Genomic DNA, 19,834 nt, shown 5'->3' on the forward strand with positions numbered 1-19,834 from the left:
GCCAGAAGGGAGTGGCAGGATATACTTAAAGTGATGAAAGAGAAAAACCTGCAACCAAGATTACTCTAACCAGCAAGGATTTCATTCAGATTCGGTGGAGAAGTCAAAAGCTTTTCAGACAAAAAGAAGCAAAGAGAATGCAGCACCACCAAACAAGCTTTACAACAAATGCTAAAGAAACTTCTCTAAGTGGGAAATACAAGAGAAGAAAAAGACACACAAAAACAAACCCAAAACAATTAAGAAAATGGGGACATCCCTGGTGGCACAGTGGTTAAGAATCTGCCTGCCAATGCATGGGACACAGGTTCAAGCCCTGGTCTGGGAAGATCCCACATGGCACACAGCAACTAAGCCTGTGAGCCACAACTACTGAGCCCATGTGCCACAACTACTGAAGCCCACATGCCTGGAGCCCAAGCTCCGAAACAAGAGAAGCTACAGCAATGAGAAGCCCATGCACCACAACGAAGAGAAACCCCCGCTCACCACAACTAGAGAAAGCCCATGCACAGCAATGAAGACTCAACAATGAAGAACAAACACCACCAAAAATAAATAAATAAATAAATTTATTTAAAAAAAAAAAGAAAATGGTAATAGGAACATACATGTCGATAATAACCTTGAATGTAAATAGATTAAATACCCCAACCAAAAGACACAGACTGGCTGAATGGATACAAAAACAAGACCCATATATATGCTGTCTACAAGAGACCCACTTCAGACCTAGGGACACATATAGACTGAAAGTGAAGGAATGGAAAAAGATATTCCATGCAAAGGGAAAGCAAAAGAAAGCTGGAGTAGCAATACTCGTATCAGATAAAATAAACTTTAAAATAAAGACTGTTACAAGAGATAAGGAGGGACACTACATAATGATCAAAGGATCAATCCAAGAAGAAGATATAACAATTATAAATGTTTATGCACCCAACAAAGGAGCACCTCAATACATAAGGCAAATGTTAACAACCATGAAAGGGAAAATCGACAGTAACACAATAGTAGCAGGGGACTTTAACACCCCACTTACACCAATGGACAGATCATCCAAACAGAAAACAAAGAAACACAAGCTTTAAATTACACAATAGAGCAGATAGATCTAATTGATATTTATAGAACATCCCACCCAAAAGTGGCAGAATACACTTTCTTCTCAAGTGCACATGGAACATTCTTCAGGATAGATCACATCTTGGGTCACAAATCAAGCCTTGGAAAATTTAAGAAAATTGAAATCATATCAAGCATTTTTTCTGACCACAAAGCTATGAGATTGGAAATCAATTACAGAAAAAAAACCCTGTAAAAATCACAAATACATGGAGGCTAAAGAGTGCACTACTAAATAACCAAGAGATCACTGAAGAAATCAAAGAAGAAATTAAAAAATACATAGAAACAAATGACAATGAAAACACAGACGATCCAAAACATATGGAATGAGGCAAAAGCAGTTCTAAGAGGGAAGTTTATAGGAATTCAATCTCACTTCAAGAAACAAGAAAAATCTCAAATAAACAATCTAACGCTACACTTAAAACAAGTAGAAAAAGAAGAACAAAGAAAACCCAAAGTCAGTAGAAGGAAAGAAATCATAAAGATCAGAGCAGAAATAAATGAAAGAGAAATGCAGAAAAGAACAGCAAAGATCAATAAAACTAAAAGCTTGTTATTTGAGAAGATAAACAAAATTGATAGACCCTTAGCCAGACTCATCAAGAAAAAAGCCAGACTCATCAAATCAATAAAATTAGAAATTAAAAAGGAGAAATCACAACTGACACTGGAGAAATACAAAGGATTATAAGAGACTATTACAAACAACTATATGCCAATAAAATGGACCACCACAAAGAAATAGACAAATTCTTGGAAAGGTACAATTTTCCAAGACTGAACCAGGGAGAATTAGAAAATATAAACAGACCAACCAAAAGCACTGAAATTGAAACCATAATTAAAAATTTTCCAACAAACAAAAGTCCAGGACCAGATGGCTTCACAGGCGAATTCTATCAAACATTTAGAGAAGAGCTAACACCAATCCTTCTCAAACTCTTCCAAAATATTGCTGAGGGAGAAACAATCTCAAATTCATTCTACAAGGCCACCATCACCCTGATACCAAAACCAGAAAATGATATCACAAAAAAAGAAAATTATAGACCAATATCACTGATGAACATAGATGCAAAAATCCTCAACAAAATACTAGGAAACAGAATCCAACAGCACATTAAAAGGATCATACACCATGATCAAGTGGGATTTATCTCAGGGATGCAAGGATTCTTCAATATATGCAAATGAATCAATGTGATACACCACATTAACAAATTAAGGAATAAAAACCATGTGATCATCTCAATAGATGCAGAAAAAGCTTTTGACAAAATTCAACACCCATTTATGAGAAAAACTCTCCAGAAAATGGGCACAGAGGGAAACTACCTCAACATAATAAAGGCTATATATGACAAACCCACAGCAAGCATCATACTCAGTGGTGAAAAAGTGAAAGCATTTACACTAGGATCAGGAACAAGACAAGTATATCCACTCTCTCCACTCTTATTCAGCATAGTTTGGGAAGTCCTAGCCACAGCAGTCAGAGAAGAAAAAGAAATAAAAGGAATAGAAATTGGGAAAGAAGAAGTAAAACTGTCACTATTTGCCAATGACATGATACTGTACATAGAAAATCCTAAAGATGCCACCAGAAAACTACTAGAACTAATCAATGAATTTGGTAAAGTTACAGGATACAAAATTAATGCACAGAAGTCTCTGGCATTCCTATACACTAACAATGAAAATTCAGAAACAGAAATTAAGGAAACACTCCCATTTACCACTGCAACAAAAAGAATAAAATACCTAGGAATAAACCTGCCTAAGGAGGCGAAAGACTTTTACTCAGAAAACTATAAAACACTGATGAAAGAAATCAAAGATGACATAAACAGATGGAGAAATATACCATGTTCTTGGACTGGAGGAATCAATATTGTGAAAATGACTATACTACCCAAAGCAATCTACAGATTCAGTGCAAGCCCTATCAAACTACCAATGACAATCTTCACAGAATTAGAAGAAAAAAATCTTCCAATTCGTATGGAAACACAAAAGACTCCGAATAGCAAAAGCAATCTTGAGAAAGAAAAATGGATCTGGAGGAATCAGGCTCCCTAACTTCAAACTATACCACAAAGCTACAGTAATCAAGACAGTATGGTACTGGCACAAAAACAGAAATGTAGACCAGTGGTACGGGTTAGAATGCCCAGAGATAAACCACACATATATGGGCACCTAATTTATGACAAAGGAGGCAGGAACATACAATGGAAAAAAGACACCCTCTTCCATGAGTGGTTCTGGGAAAACTGGACAGCTACATGTAAAAGAAGGAAATTAGAACACTACCTAACACCATACACAAAAATAAACTCCAAATGGATTAAAGACTTAAATGTAAGACGAAACACTATAAAACTTCTATAGGAAAAACACTCTTTGACATAAACCACAGCAAGATCTTTTTTGACCTTGAGTAACTGGAAATAAAAACAAAAATAAACAAATGGGACTTAATTAAACTTAAAAGCTTTTGCACAGCAATGGAAACCATAAACAAGACAAAAAGACAACCCTCAGAATGGGAGAAAATATTTGCAAATGAAACAACAGACAAAGGATTAATCTCCAAAATATACAAACGGCTAATGGAGCTCAATATCAAAAAAACCAACTATCCAGTTAAAAAATGGGTGGAAGACCTAAATAGACATTTCACAAAGGAAGACATACACATGGCCAAGAGGCACATGAAAAGATGCTCAACATCACTAATTATTAGAGAAATTCAAATCAAAACTACAATGAGGGGCTTCCCTGGTGGCACGGTGGTTGAGAGTCCGCCTGCCGATGCAGGGGACACGGGTTCATGCCCTGGTCTGAGAAGATCCCACATGCCACGGAGCAGCTGGGTCCGTGAGCCATGGCCGCTGAGCCTGCGCGTCCGGAGCCTGTGCTCCGCAAGGAGAGAGGCCACAACAGTGAGAGGCCCGTGTACCGCAAAAAAAATAAAAATAAAAAATAAATTAATTAATTAAAAAAAAACTACAATGAGATATCACCTCACACTGGTCAGAATTGTCATTATCAAAAAAGCTGGAAACAATAAATGCTAGAGAGGGTGTGGTGAAAAGCGAACCCTCCTACATTGCTGGTGGGAATGTAAATTGATACAACCACTATGGAAAACAGTATGGAGGTTCCTTAAAAAACTAAAAATAGTACTACCATTTGACCCAGCAATCCCACTACTGGGCATATACCCTGAGAAAACCATAATTCAAAAAGAGACATGCACCACAATGTTCATTGCGGCACTATTTACAATAGCCAGGACATGGAAGCAACCTAAATGTCCATTGGCAGATGAATGGATAAAGAAGATGTGGCACATATATACAATGGAATATTACTCAGCCACAAAAAGAAACAAAATTGAGTTATTTGTAGTGAGGTGGATGGACCTAGAGTCTGTCATACAGAGTGAAGTAAGTCAGAAAGAGAAAAACAAATACTGTATGCTAACACATATATATGGAAGCTAAAAAAAAAAAAAGGTACTGATGAACCTAGTTGCGGGACAGGAATAAAGAGGTAGGCATAGAGAATGGACTTGAAGACATGGGGTGGGAGGGCGACATGAGAATAGCATCGACATATATACATTACTGAATGTAAAATAGTTGTCTGGTGGGAAACAGCATAGCACAGGGAGATCGGCTTGGTGCTCTGTGATGACCTAGAGGCGTGGGATAGGGAGGGGATATGGAGACATGTGTATGCATATGGCTGATTCACTTTGTTGTGCAACAGAAACTAACACGGTATTGTGAAGCAATTATACTCCAATAAAGATGTATTAAAAAATAAAATAAATTAATTAATTAATTAAATAAAATAGAGGAATTCCCTGCCGTCCAGTGGTTAGGACTCTGCGTTTCCACTGCAGGGGCATGGGTTCAATCCCTGGCCATGGAACTAAGATTCTGCAGGCCACACTGTGTGGCCAAAAAAATAAATAAAATAATATAGAAGATACACTCTTGGGACTTGCCTGATGGCATGGTGGTTAAGAATCTGCCTGCCAATGCAGGGGACACAGATTTGATCACTGGTCCAGGAAGATCCCACATGCCTCGGAGCAACTAAGCCCGTGTGCCACAACTACTGAGCCTCCCCGCCACAACTACTGAAGCCTACGTGCTCTAAGGCCTGCATGCTGCAACTATTGAGACTGCGTTCTACAACTACTGAAGCCTGCACACGTAGAACCTGTGCTCCTCAACAAAAGAAGCCACCACAATGTAAAGCCCGTGCACCACAATGAAGAGTAGCCCCTGCTCGCTGCAGCTAGAGAAAGCCCAAGTGCAGCAATGAAGACCCAATGCAGCCAAAAAAAATACACTCTCAAAAGCATAAAATATTTGAGTAATAAAAATTGGAGAAAAATATTATTTTCGCATGTAGGTGACATGGATTAGAGAAAGACCCGAATGATCTCCAAATATAAATTTGGAAAAGTAGAGAATTTGATTTTATATAAGCTATTCTAAAAAGTTAACCAGAACAACCTGAAATCTAACTTTTATTTTTTTCAGGAAATTATGGTAAATCTTCCCAATGACTGAAATTCAAGGAACATCCAACACGTGAAATGACCAGAAGAATCACTGACTGATGTATGGACAGATGAAAAAATTTGAATATCTTAGTTCTAAGCTCCATTACATATTCACTCATTCCTGCTGTCTGCTTGCCTGCAAACATGAACTTCATTATGCCTGACTCACAATCCTTCTTTGAGTACAGATATTGTGGAAACATGGAACTTATAGGCTGCAAGGGGCTGAAGTTCTTTCTTCTTGAGAATGTGTTTATAGATCTCTCTAAATGAGAAACAGAGAACAGCATTCTTCTTTGTTCTTTGCCTGGAACAAATGAAGTTCAGAGTAGCATGCAAAAATCAGAGAGAAAATGGGACTCCACCTCAATAATAAGAACTTTGGATTCTTCTGTGCTTGTTGATCATCATTAAAGATATCTGTGTATGGCTGCACAAAACAAAACAAAAAGCAAAAAAAAAGTCCTTCAGAGATAAGAAAATTTCCCTTCATATTAACAAATATTTACTGTGGGTATTCTCAAGGTGCTGTGAGGAATTCAAAGATGTCCATGACAATATTGCTGCCCTGGGTCCCTGTCTTTGTAATCTTGGGGAAGATAAATCTGAAAACCAGGCACATACGAAAGGAAAATGTGCGGCCCCTTGTTACAACATTTTTAAGAATTTCAAATTAGTGACAACAGAGCATAAAATCAAGCTTAGGCTCTTCTAATTGCGGGGCCCCATGTGATTGCACCGGTTACACAACCATGAAGCTGTCCCTGAAGAAAACAACAAATCATTAAGACAAAATAGAATGAAATAAACTCTTGAGAAATGCACAAGGTGCTGAGGAAATAAGAAGGGAATAAGCCATTAGGCAGCCATGCTACAGAAAACAGGCTGAAAGATTATACACAAAAATGCCAATACATCCTCTAAGGGCAGTGGATGTGGGGCTGAGGAGGGCAGTGTCAAATGAAAAAAATGCGCAACCAAAAAGTTGAGAATTATGTTTTATTCGGTAAATTTGCTGAGGACTTAGGCCCAGGAGACAGCCTGTCATATAGCTCAGAGGGACTGTTCCGAAGAGGTAAGGGAGGAGCCAGGATATATAGGAGTTTCTGCAAAAAAACAAAAATCAACCGACCAACCAAACAAAAAACCCCAGGTAGTTGGAACATCAAAAGATTACTGTTAATTAAAGAAAACCTGACAACTCAAGTTAATGAATATGGTGCTTTTCTATGTGTGGGAGGATGCAAGAGTCTGGGCTCATTGAAATCATTCCTTTGATATGAACCTTAGCTATCTAGGGCCTGGATCCTGCTTTTCTCTATCCTGAATTCCCTCAGGGTCCACAGTGGGGGGATGGCTGAAGTGGCTGATGGCTTGATGGCCCCAACATCCTTTGTTTACTGATATGACAGGTGAAATTCTTCATTCACAGTTGGGAGTTGATACAGAAGGCTTTACTTGTTTGGTCTCTGTACTTCTGTATTATTTGAATCTTTTACCATGAGTGTGTATTTATGTATTTGTAATTCAAATAAATGACTTAACTAAAGGCTACAGCCGGCCTGTTCCTTTTCTTTTCTTTTCATTGAAGTATAGTTGATTTACAATGTTGTGCCAACAGCCTACTGTTTCTTTTTTTTTTCTTTTTAATAAATTTATTCTTATTTTTTGGCTGCATTGGGTCTTCGTTGCTGAGCGCGGGCTTTCTCTAGTTGCAGCGAGTGGGGGCTACTCTTTGTGTGGTGCGCAGGCTTCTCATTGCAGTGGCTTCTCTTTGTTGTGGAGCACGGGCTCTAGGCACACGGGCTCAGTAGTTGTGGCTCGCGGGCTCTAGAACTCAGGTTCAGTAACTGTGGCGCATGGGTTTATTTGCTCCGCAGCATGTGGGATCTTCCCAGACCAGGGCTTGAACCCATGTCCCCTTCATTGGCAGGCAGATGTTTAACCACTGCGCCACCAGGGAAGCCCAGCCTACTGTCTCTTAATGGTTATCTCAGGAGTCAATAGGAGGACAAATCTTTGGTATTAGTTCTCTATTTCTGCACAAAGTCAAAACTTAGTGCCTTAAAACAACAATAAATACAAACTAGCTCAGACAATTTCAGGAATTTGGGAGAGCTCTACCTGGGTGCTTTTGGCTTGGGGTCTCTCATGAAGTTGTGGTCAAATGTCAGCTGGGGCTGCAACCTCATCTGAAGGCTTGATGGAGCTGGAGGATCCAATTAGAAGATGGCCCACTCATATGAGTGGCCCACTTGGTACTGGCTGTTGGCAGATGCACTGGTTCCTCACCTACTCAAACGTCCTTATGACATGGCAATTGACTTCCCCCAGAGCAAGGGATCCAAGAGAGCAAGTCAAAAGCTGCAATGTGTTTTATGACCTAGACCAGGAGTTGGCAAACTACAGGTGATGGATAAAGCCACCCTGCTACATTTTTGGAAATAAAGTTTTATTGGATCACAGCTGCAGTCATCATTTACTTATTGGTTGCTTTCATGCTAAAGTGACAGAGGTGAGTAGTTACAATAGAAACCCTATAGCTTGTAAAGCTCAAAATATTTACTACATTTACTACCTTTACAAAAACGTTTGTCAACTTTTGACCTAGCCTTGGAAGTCATGCACAATTACTTCCATGGTATTCTATTGGTTATAGAGATAAACCCTGATACAGTGTGGGAGAGGACTATACAGAGTATGAATAAGAGGAGGCAGGGATCATTGGGGGCCATCCTGGAGGCTAGCTGCCACGTACTTCCCCTCCTAGGGGCTCTCTAATAACTGTCATTGCACTTGCCACCTCTTATGGTAACTATCTGTTTATGAGTCAGCTTCCCCCACTATGATACTAAAGCACCTGGAGGCCTGAGCTATGCCCTGTTCTGTCTTTGGGCCTCAGTGCTAGCATGACGGTGCTTAAGGTAGAAGAGTAGCAAGAGCTCAATAATGTTTGTGGGCTGCATTCATGTAAATTGGGAGTGTCAGGAAAGTTTGACTTCATTGGGCAGGGGGCATTCAAACAAATCTTGAAGGAGGGGTTTGATTTAAGTAGAGAAAAGAAGACAAAATAAGGAAGACAGATAAATAGAAGACAGAAAAAAACATTAGGTAGAAGCAGCAGCACAGCTATTGATTATTTGCCCGATGAATTATCATAATCTGCCCTTCTTAAAAGCCTGTGCACTAATCAGGATGCTTTTGGTTGCAAGTGGCACAAGCCAAAGTGGAGGAGAATCAGGGAAGGGTAGAGGTGCAAATGTGTCTCAGGGCTGCCTTGGAACCAAACTGTAATGTCACAGGAATCCCTTTCTCCATGTTTCTCCTGCTCTTCTCTCTTTATGTGGTCTATACAGCCTCTGGTTCAGTATTGTAGTGCGGAGGCTGACCCAGGAAAGGACTTTTTCTCTAATGCTGAATAGAAAAATTCTGGGAAGGGATTCTGATTGGCCTGGATTAAGTCACAGACCCACTCCTGTGATGGTGGCAGAGGATGGGGGTACTTAAATTGGATGTGCCTACAAGAACCCCTGACTTGAGTGAGAGGTGTACTACTTCCCCCAAAGAAGCAGGATGCTGTCAAAAAAGGAAGAGAGGAGTACTGGGTGGGCAAAACAGTAATATCTACTCTATCAGTGGCTTCCATTACCTTTTTGAGCCAGCAAGAAAAGGCATTTTATCATTAGGAAACACTACATGTATATAGTACTTTGGATTCCCTGGGAAGCAGATTCTGGATCGAGAATTGCATGCAGCTTGTTTATTGGGGAGTGCTCTAGAAGCAGTACCTGTGAAAGAACAAGGGACACAGGATTGGGCAGAGGGAGAAATTGAACTGTGATGCTCCTGCAACCTAAGTGAAGCTTCAGTTGATTACACAGAGTTCTGAAGTTGGCTTGTCAGTGGTGTCCCAAATTGTGGCAAGAGTAGGGTGACCAACCATTCTAGTTTGTCCAGTATTGAGAGGTCTCCCAGGACACAGGACTTTCGGTTTCAAAATCCCCAGGCAAGCCAGAATACATCTAGGAAGGCTGGACCTCTGTACCTACCTCCCAAATTGACCAGTCATTGGGTGTGGGCTTTCCTTGGGGAGGGACCTTAACCCTGGGTAACTCAGCTTCCTCAGACCAAGGGAAATTTCTGGGGAAGGACGCAATTCTAAGCAGTGAGTCAGCAGCAGGCAACATTCCTGGGAACTGGGGAGTGTGTGTTTAATCACAGATGGAAAAATCTGGGGAGAACACTACAGCATCTACTACAATATATGAAACTAAATCTATGTTTCAGGAAAATATATCTACTCTTGCTATGTGTGATATATTCTGATATTTTCTATTCTATTCTATTAAAAAATATACTGGACCTCTGAACAGGCATTTCGCAAAAGAAGATATTCAAATAGCCAATAAACATATGAAAAGTACCTCAACTTCATTAGTTATCAGAGAAATGCAAATTTAAACCACAATGCAAAATACCACTGTATACCCAACCAAATGGCTAAACTGAGAAAAACAATGCTAATTGGGCTTCCCTGGTGGTGCAGTGGTTGAGAATCCATCTGCCAATGCAGGGGACACGGGTTCTAGTCCTGGTCCGGGAAGATCCCACACACTGCGGAGCAACTAAGCCTGTGCACCACAACTACTGAGCCTGCGCTCCAGAGCCCGCGAGACACAACTACTGAGCCCACGTGCCACAACTGCTGAAGACCGCGCGCCACAACAAAGAGTAGCCCCTGCTCTCCGCAACTAGAGAAAGCCCGTGCACAGTAACAAAGACCCAATGCAGCCAAAAATAAAAATAAGTGAATAAATTTATTAAAAAAAAACAAAAACAATACCAATTGTTAGCAAAGATGGAGCAACTGGAATTTTCATACATTATGGGAGTATAAATTGGCACAAGCCAAAAACAACTATCATTATCTACTAAAGCTTAGTACACATATACACTTTGACTCAGCAATTGAGCTCCAAGGTACATACCCAACAGAAATGTACATAGGGTTAGGAAAAATATCCCAGAATGCTCATAGCAGCTGAGGCAGATCTTATTTTCCGAAGACGGCTGTAAAAATCTCTCCTGTTGCATATGTGTTCCTATATGTGACCTGGAGACTCTTCCCTAGGAGAGGTAGGGTCTCTGCCTCCTCCCTTTGAACCTAGGCAGGCTTGTGACTCATCAGGAACAATAGAGTGGTGTGTAGGTGATACCATGTGACTTCTAAAGTTAAGTGAATGGAGGGTAGAAGAATATGCCACCTAACAATGTGCCACTGGACATTAGGATTCTTTGAGCTGAAAGTAATTGAGAAAAAAGCAAATATAAGAAGAGCTCTCTGCCTTTTACTTTCATAGGACACAAATTTGTTTTTGTTTATTTTATAAATTTATTTATTTTTGGCTGAATTGGGTCTTTGTTGCTGCGCATGGGTTTTCTCTAGTTGTGGTGCGTTGGCTTCTCATTGCGGTGGCTTCTCTTGCTGCAGAGCACGGGCTCTAGGCATGCGGGCTTCAGTAGCTGTGGCTCGCAGGCTCTAGAGCACAGGCTCAGTAGTTGTGGTGCACAGGCTTGGTTGCTCTGTGGCATGTGGGATCTTCCTGGACCAGGGCTCGAACCCGTGTCCCCTGCATTAGCAGGCTGATTCTTAACCACTGTGTCACCAGGGAAGCCCAGGACATAAATTTGTAATGATGTTCTCTCTCTCCTCTCTACCAGGAAGAACAGAAGTTAATAATCACCAGAGACAATGGTAGACCTATCAGTCCAGCCCTTATCTCCCGTTAGTTCCCCCATATATTTACGTTCCCACAATTTGCTGTCCTAAAAACCTGAAGTCCTTTTCATTTCTCTTGTCACTTCTCTAAAAATTTATTGTTCTTTTGTTAAGACGCTATATAACCCAAGTTCCAACTGCCCTTTAAGTTGCTCTTCACGGAGTGTTCTCATGTGTATGTGCGATGCACATGATAAAAAACTTTTGTTTTTCTCTCTTAATCTGTTTTTTGTTAACCTAATTTACAGGGTTCCAGCCAATGAACCTAAGATGGGTAGAGGCAAAACAGTTTTTCCTCCCCTACATTAGAAAAAGCCACGCAGCTTCCTCCTTGTTCCTGGCGACGGTCATGCTTGGAATTCTGAGCCATTGTGTAAGAAGTCCAGCTGCTCTGAGGCCACCATGCTGTGTGGAAGCCAAACTACGAGGAGAGTCCACACATAGGTGACCCAGTTGACAGTACTCAGTCTTAGAGTCCTCTTAGCCCAGGTGCCAGATGTGTGCTGGTGCCACCGTCAACTCACCCCCAACCATTGAGCCTTTACAGCCGAGGCCCCAGACCTCACTGGGGCAGAGATAAGCCATCCTCAGAGTGCCCTTTCCAAACTCCTGATTCATAGAATCTGCAAACATGATAAGATGGTCCTTCTTTTACACCACTATCTGTGATGGTCCCAAACTGAAAACAACGCAAATGTTCATTAATAGTAGAACAGATAGTTGCAGTATATTCTTATAATGGACTACTCTATGGCAATGAGAACTACTGAAACACACAACAACATGGATGAGTTTCACAAATACAATGCTGAGTAAAAGTAGCCAAATAAAGAGAATATATACCATAAGGTTTTATTTATATGAAATTCCAAGAAGACAAAACATATGTTTAGTGCTAGAAATCAGCCCAGTGGTTAGCTTTGGAGGGAGGCAGTGACTGGCAGGGCACGTGAAGAGGGTTTCTGAAATGCTAGCAATGTTCTGTTTTTTCACGTCCAGTTGGCTACACGGGTGTGTCCATTCTATAAAAATTTATTGAGTTCGACACTTTTTTGTTTTTGTATTCTTCTGGCTATTTGTCTTTTTTTTTTTTAATTGAAGTATAGTTGACTTATAATGTTGTGTTAATTTCTGCTGTAGAGCAGTGATTCAGTTATACACATATCTATATTCTTTTTCATACTCTTTTCCATTACGGTTTCTCATAGGATTTTTGAATTTTATTTTATTTTTTTATACAGAAGGTTCTTATTAGTTATCCATTTTTTGTTTTGTTTGTTTGTTCGTTTGTTTTTTGCATTACGTGGGCCTCTCACTGTTGTGGCCTCTCCCGTCGCAGAGCACAGGCTCTGGACACACAGGCTCAGTGGCCATGGCTCACAGGCCCAGACACTCTGCGGCATGTGGGATCCTCCCAGACTCGGGCATGAACCCGTGTCCCCTGCATCGGCAGGCGGACTCTCAACCACTGCGCCACCAGGGAAGCCCTAGTTATCCATTTTATACACATCAGTGTATACATGTCAATCCCAATCTCCCAATTCATCACACCACCACCCCCCACCACCACTTTCCGCCCTTGGTGTCCATACATTTATTCTCTACATCTGTGTCTCTATTTCTGCCCTGCAAACCAGTTCATCTGTACCATTTTTCTAGGTTCCACATATATGTGTTAATATACGGTATTTGTTTCTCTCTTTCTGACTTACTTCACTCTGTATGACAGTCTCTAGATCCATCCATGTCTCAACAAATGACCCAATTTCATTCCTTTTTATGGCTGAGTAATATTCCATTGTATACATGTACCACAACTTCTTTACCCATTCGTCTGTCGATGGGCATTTAGGTTGCTTCCATGACCTGGCTATTGTAAATAGTGCTGCAATGAACATTGGGGTGCATGGAATTCGACACTTTTTGATGTGTTCACTTTTCTGCTTTTAGGTTATACTTCAACAACATTTTAAAAGATGCCAGCCATGATCCACAAATTGATTTCCCAACCTACAGATTACAACTCACAATTCTATGTGAATGGTGCCCAATGGGGTTGTATAAGACAGTGGCTGGTGGTGATCTTGCCTCAGACAGCCAGATGGGTATCTCAGATCAGCTGCTTGTGAATAAGCATCCCTAAGATAAAGGTTCCTGCATAGAGCATAGAGGGTTTCTGAAATGCTAGCAATATTGTTTTTTCACATCAAGTTGGCTACATGGGTGTGTCCATTCTGTAAAAATTTATTGAGTTCGACACATTTTTTTTTTGTATTCTTCTGGCTATTTGTCTTTTTTTCTTTTTAATTTGGCTCCTGCAGAGCCAACTGTTGGCTGCCTCCACTGACCAAGGCTCTGGGGAAGACTATCCTTTCCCTTTAGATCAGGATTGAATTGGAGTGTGACCCTAAAGAAGGCAGAAATATCTCAGTGTTTTAAGAATATGGACTCAAGTATTTGATAGACATGCAACAGGTTAAGTTAAAATTAATAAAAACATTTCTTTAGTACTTATGTTGTGCTAGCATTTTATGTGTACAACCTCATCTATCATCAGAACAAACCTATGAAGTAACTTAGTTACTAGGACTCTTTCCATTTTAAAAGAAGAGGGAATTAAGAACTGGAGAAGTTAAATAACCTGCTGAAGTTCCCAGTGTTTATAAATATCTAAGGATGGAGCCTGACATATTACTGTATTTCTTGAGTTGCCTGAATACATGGGCAAACATCATATTGAAGACTGGGAGATATGAAACTAGTCAGCCAAGAATGAAAGAGTTTACTGACACTGCTAAGTTTCTTAGCCCAAGGCAAAGTTAGGTTAGGAATACATAAATCTGGAGTTTGAGTTTCACCTCTCTTTGACTCATCTTTGACTAAGTTATGTCATTTCAGTTTTTCCTTTTGTATTATTATGTTTGTTTTTCTCCTACAGGTCACTGAGTTTACAGAAATGATTCAGTTCTTTGTCCTTTTAGATCTTTGTATGACTGGTTTCTTTGTATTATTTAGGTCTCTGGTCAAATGCTACCTCCTCAGAAAGCCCTTTCCTAACCACCTTGTCTAAAAGATCCTCCTTGTCACTCTCACTTTTTTTTTTTTAATTCTTTCTTAGTTTTCTTCTAAGCAATTTTCAACACTTGAAACCATATTACTTACTTATTTATTGCCTGTTTCACCCATTATAATGTGAGCTTCTCAAGGGCAAAGTTTTATTTGCTTTGTTCACCCAAATCCCCAGTGCCTAGAATAGTGCCTGGAAGGAATGTACTAGTTGCTCAATTAGTACTAGGGAAGGGAGGAAGGAAGGGAGGGTGAGATGGGAAGGAGGGAGGGAGGCAGGAAAGGAGAGGTGGAAGGAATCAAATTCCAAAGCTCCTTAATGTTGGTCTCTAGCTCAACACTACATAAAAAAGGGACTGGTATAAAGACATTTGAGGACTTTGAGATGGCATTTTGTTTTTCAGACTGTATTGGTAATACTAGCTGCTATAAGAGATAAACCTCCCAAAATCTCAGTAGCTTGACACAAAGAACTTATTTCTCACTCACAAAATAGTCTAATGCAGATGTTCCTGGTTGGGCAGTTTTCCTCCAAGTATCGATTCAGGGACTCAGTCTCCTTCCATATGTGGCTCCTTCCACATTCCAAAACATGGTTCCCAAGGTTGCCCTGGGAGTCATCTCCCTTCCCATCACCTGGGAGGGTTCAAGGGCATAGAGGATAACACATGGAAGTTTTAATGGGCCAGGCCTGGAGGTGCTACATATCACTTTTGACCACATACCACTTGGCATACCTAAGGGCAAGGGACGTTTGGAAATATAGTTCAGGTGTGTATCTAGGTGGAGAAGGAAGAGGGTTTAGTAAACAGCTGGCTGATCTTTGCCACTGTGGTTAAATAAGATGGTCTCTGTTAGATATCTATAAATAAATAGTTCAGAGTAAAATCATTCACTACTGTATATTTGTGTTTATAAAATCTGGAAACCATTTATTTCAGAGAATTTCCAAAGTCTCCATCTATGATAAAACCATTCCCTATTCTTAAGATCGGCCTTCTATATTCTCTGGGGAGAGGAAAGAAAAGAGAAACTTGAATATGATTTTTGTAAAAATTCCATTTGTATCTAAATTGCTTTACAAGATTGTGAAATGTTTACATATAAACTATAGTTTGACTTGATTACAAAACCTGCCAGAGTTGCCCCCAAAGGTGTGGATTTTCTAACAGTGTGGCTGTCAATACTGCAAAATGCATTTCTGAGGGTTTGAAACTTACCACCTAGAAAAGAATGGATATCTAAAAAATTTCTAAATTCTAAGTTAGGCCCAGATAAAGCCTGGAGTTTTCACTCAGATTGTCTTACCATAACGTTTTTCTTTTCTTTCTTTTTTTTTTATTATTAGGATATAGTTGTTTTACAATGTTGTGTTAGTTTCTACTGTACAGCGAAGTGGAGTTCCCAATAATGTTTCTTTTCTAATAATTTAATACTGGTTAAGACTATGAGCTCCAGAAGAATGAGTTTTAATCCATTGGTGAGAGGGGTAGAAAGGTGATACTAGGAAAAAACTAACATTTACTGAGGCTAATTTGTCAGGACTGAGCTAGGCACCGTGCCCATACACTTGACTTCCTTTAATCCTCACATCAACACTGCAAGGAAGGTAGTGTGATCCCAGTTTTATCGGTGAGGACCCTTTGTCTCTGGGAGGCTAACTAGCTCACCTGTGGTCCCAAGCCAGCAAAGGACAAAGCTTGGATGTGAGCTGAGGTGTATCCACCACCAAAGCCCACACTCTTGACTAGAGCAGAGTGCGAAAAAGAATGAAAATGAAGAACTTGGGAAATGGGCTAGAGACCAACACTAAGGAGCTTTGGAATTTGATTCCTCAGTCTTTTCTTTCCTAAGAAATCCCTGGAGGTGATTAATTCCTTTGTATCTCTGTTAGTCACTAGCTCTGTAGAAAGACTGAAGTCACATGTAAGATTAGAACTTCAGATCCTAGTACCAGCTCTCTGATATTTCTGGTCACTAATTGAAATCACCTCGCAGGGAGTTTTTCCAAACCAGTTGTCTGTGGGGACAATCAAGTTCTAACTCAGATTCTGACTGGGAAGGTTTGGCCGCCCTGATCACACCTCCATGGGAAAAAGAGAAACTGACAGATTAAGGGAGCAATTCCAAGAATAATTTTGGCATTCAACTTAAGACTGGAAAACAATTTTCCTTCATATTTGGGCAGGGAAAATGCCTCAAGGACAGTAAAAGTCTGCAGAAGAATCCAGCTGAGAGCCCTTTTTCCTCTTTCCCTCTGCCAGGGTTCATGTCTGTAAAACAGATGAACTATTTGTTACCTTCCTGAGTTTTTGCTCAGCTGTTTACAGCAGACCTGGAAATATGCATCATAAAGTTAAAAATTAAGCCAATAGCAAGACTTCAGAGTGAGAGAAACAAGGAAATATTTGTACTCTACAAGTATTAAACTAAAATTCCAACCTCAACAATAAGGTAAGTTTTTTGAACCCTAAGAATTATATTTTGCAATACTGAAGGTATCATTTTTGGAAAAGCCACACCTTTTGAATCTACTTGGGTTAACACTATTTTCAAATTACCTTTCTTAGAGCCATTACGTAGAGTAAAAAAAAGATAAAGAAACAGCTGTGCTAGGGACTTCCCTGGTGGTCCAGTGGTTAAGACTCTGTACTCAATCCCAAAGCAGGGGGCCTGGGTTCCATCCCTGGTCAGGAAACTAAATCCAGCATGCCGCAACTAAGAGTCCACATGCCTGAACGAAGATCCCACGTGCCGCAACTAAGACACTAAGACACTTAGTTGAGTTCTCTCAGCTAGGACACTAAGACCTGGCGCAAATAAATAATTTAAAAAAAAAAAAGAAAGAAACAGCTGTGCTAAAATGTATTCCCTGTAAATTGGTACAGTCTCTGTGAAATCTTGATGAAAGATACACTGGAAACATTTATCAAAGTTATAATACAAAACTACAAACTTTTTGACTCAAATTTCATATTCAGGAATTTATATTATAGACATACTTGCACATGTACTGATATATGTACATGGTTATTCTGCACCATAGTTTATATAAAGGCAAAAGAATGGAAACAACCTAAGTGTCTATAGAGGACTAACTTAATAAATCACAGTATATGTATACAATGGAATCGTAAGCAGCCATTGGAATGAATAAGGAAGCTAATATATAATGTACTGATATTAATGATCTCCAGGATATATAGTTAAATGAAAAAAGCCAAATGCAGAACAGTGTGGAAAGTATAGACAAAAGTCAACTTGTATGGGGTAGTGGTGGTGGGGATATATATGATTTTGCTTTATATGCAGAAACTATCTCTAGAAGGACACAGAGAAAATTACAATGTTGGTTACTTCAGAGAACTGAGTAGCTGGTGAGGAGACTTCTCAGTGTATGCTCTTTTTATCTTTTGAGTTTTCAACTATATTAACAATTTTAAACTTATTTATTTATTTTTGGCTGCATTGGGTCTTGGTTGCTGCACGCAGGCTTTCTCTAGTTGTGGCAAGTTGGGGCTACTCTTTGTTGCGGTGCGTGGGCTTCTCATTGCGGTGGCTTCTCTTGTTGCAGAGCACAGGCCCTAGGCATGCGGGCTTCCGTAGTTGTGACTTGCAGGCTCTAGAGCCCAGGCTCAGTAGTTGTGGTGCACGGGCTTAATTGCTCCGCGGCCCATGGGATCTTCCCAGACCAGGGCTTGAACCCGTGTCCCCTGCATTGGCAGGCGGATTCGTAACCACTGCACCACCAGGGAAGTCCCTATATCAACAATTTTAAAGGATTTGTGAAAATTGAAACTATTGAGAATTTTAACACATAACAAAATAGGCATAACCAACAGTTTCCTTAATAATATGATTTATATTTTCCTTTAAGGAAATAATAAGCAAGAATTGTGGAGTTATACATTTTACCCTAACACCTGGACATTTTAAAGCTATCTTTACAACAACTTTGATTCAAAGAGAAATCTAAGACCAAACTGAAAAATGTACAGAACATAAATATAAAATTTCTAGATATTTACATGGCCTCAAAGTGACGTTGCATGGATTGTTGATCTGTTGCCAAGGAGTAAAAGTATAATATCAAGTGGTGAAACTAAGCAACACCTTGACTGAATGATCAAAATTAAAATCACCAATGAGAGGCAGACAGGCATATTGTGACACCATGAAAAGGACACAAATCACTTGTGGGAATGTAAACCCAGAATCTAATCACGAGGCAACCCAAACTGAAGAACATTTTCTAATAAGTGACTTGTATTCTTTAAAAAATTTCAAAGTTATGAAAGACAAAGAAAAGCTAACGACTGTTCCACATTAAAAGAAACTAGAGGTGCCTTCAAGATGGTGGAGGAGTAAGATGTGGAGATCACCTTCCTCCCCACAAGTACATCAAAAATATATCTACATGTGGAACAAATCCTACAGAACACCTACTGTATGCTGGCAGAAGACCTCAGACCTCCCAAAAGGCAAGAAACTCCCCACGTACCTGGGTAGGGCAAAAGAAAAAAGGAAAAACAGAGACAAGAGAATAGAGATGGGACCTGCACCTCCTGGAGGGAGCTGTGAAGGAGGAAAAGTTTCCACACACTAGGAAGCCCCTTCGCGGGCGGAGATGGGGGGATGGGCAGGGGAGAAGCTTCGGAGCCACGGAGGAGAGCGCAGCAACAGGGTGCAGAGGACAAAGCGGAGAGATTCCCACACAGAGGATCGGTGCCGACCAGGACTCACCAGCCCGAGAGGCTTGTCTGCTCACCCACCGGGACGGGTGGGGGCTGGGAGCTGAGGCTCAGGCTTTGGAGATCAGATCCCAGGGAGAAGACTGGGGTTGGCTGCGTGAACACAGCCTGAGGGGACTAGTGCGCCACAGCTAGCCGGGAGGGAGTCTGGGAAAAAGTCTGGACCTGCCTAAGAGGCAAGAAACCATTGTTTCAGGGTGCACAAGGAGAGGGGATTCAGAGCACCGCCTAAACGAGCTCCAGAGACAGGTGTGAGCTATGGCTATCAGCGCGGACACCAGAGACCGACATGAAATGCTAAGGCTGCTGAAGCCACCAAGAAGCCTGTGTGCGAGCACAGGTCACTATCCACACCTCCCCTCCCGGGAGCCTGTGCAGCCCGCCACTGCCAGGGTCCCGTGATCCAGGGACAACTTCCCTGGGAGAACACACGGTGCGCCTCAGGCTGGTGCAACGTCAAGCTGGCCTCTGCCGCCGCAGGCTCACCCCACATTCCGTACCTTTCCCTCCACCCGGCCTGAG

This window comes from Lagenorhynchus albirostris, chromosome 4, assembly GCF_949774975.1.
Source record: "Lagenorhynchus albirostris chromosome 4, mLagAlb1.1, whole genome shotgun sequence".
NCBI classification, from domain to species: domain Eukaryota; kingdom Metazoa; phylum Chordata; class Mammalia; order Artiodactyla; family Delphinidae; genus Lagenorhynchus; species Lagenorhynchus albirostris.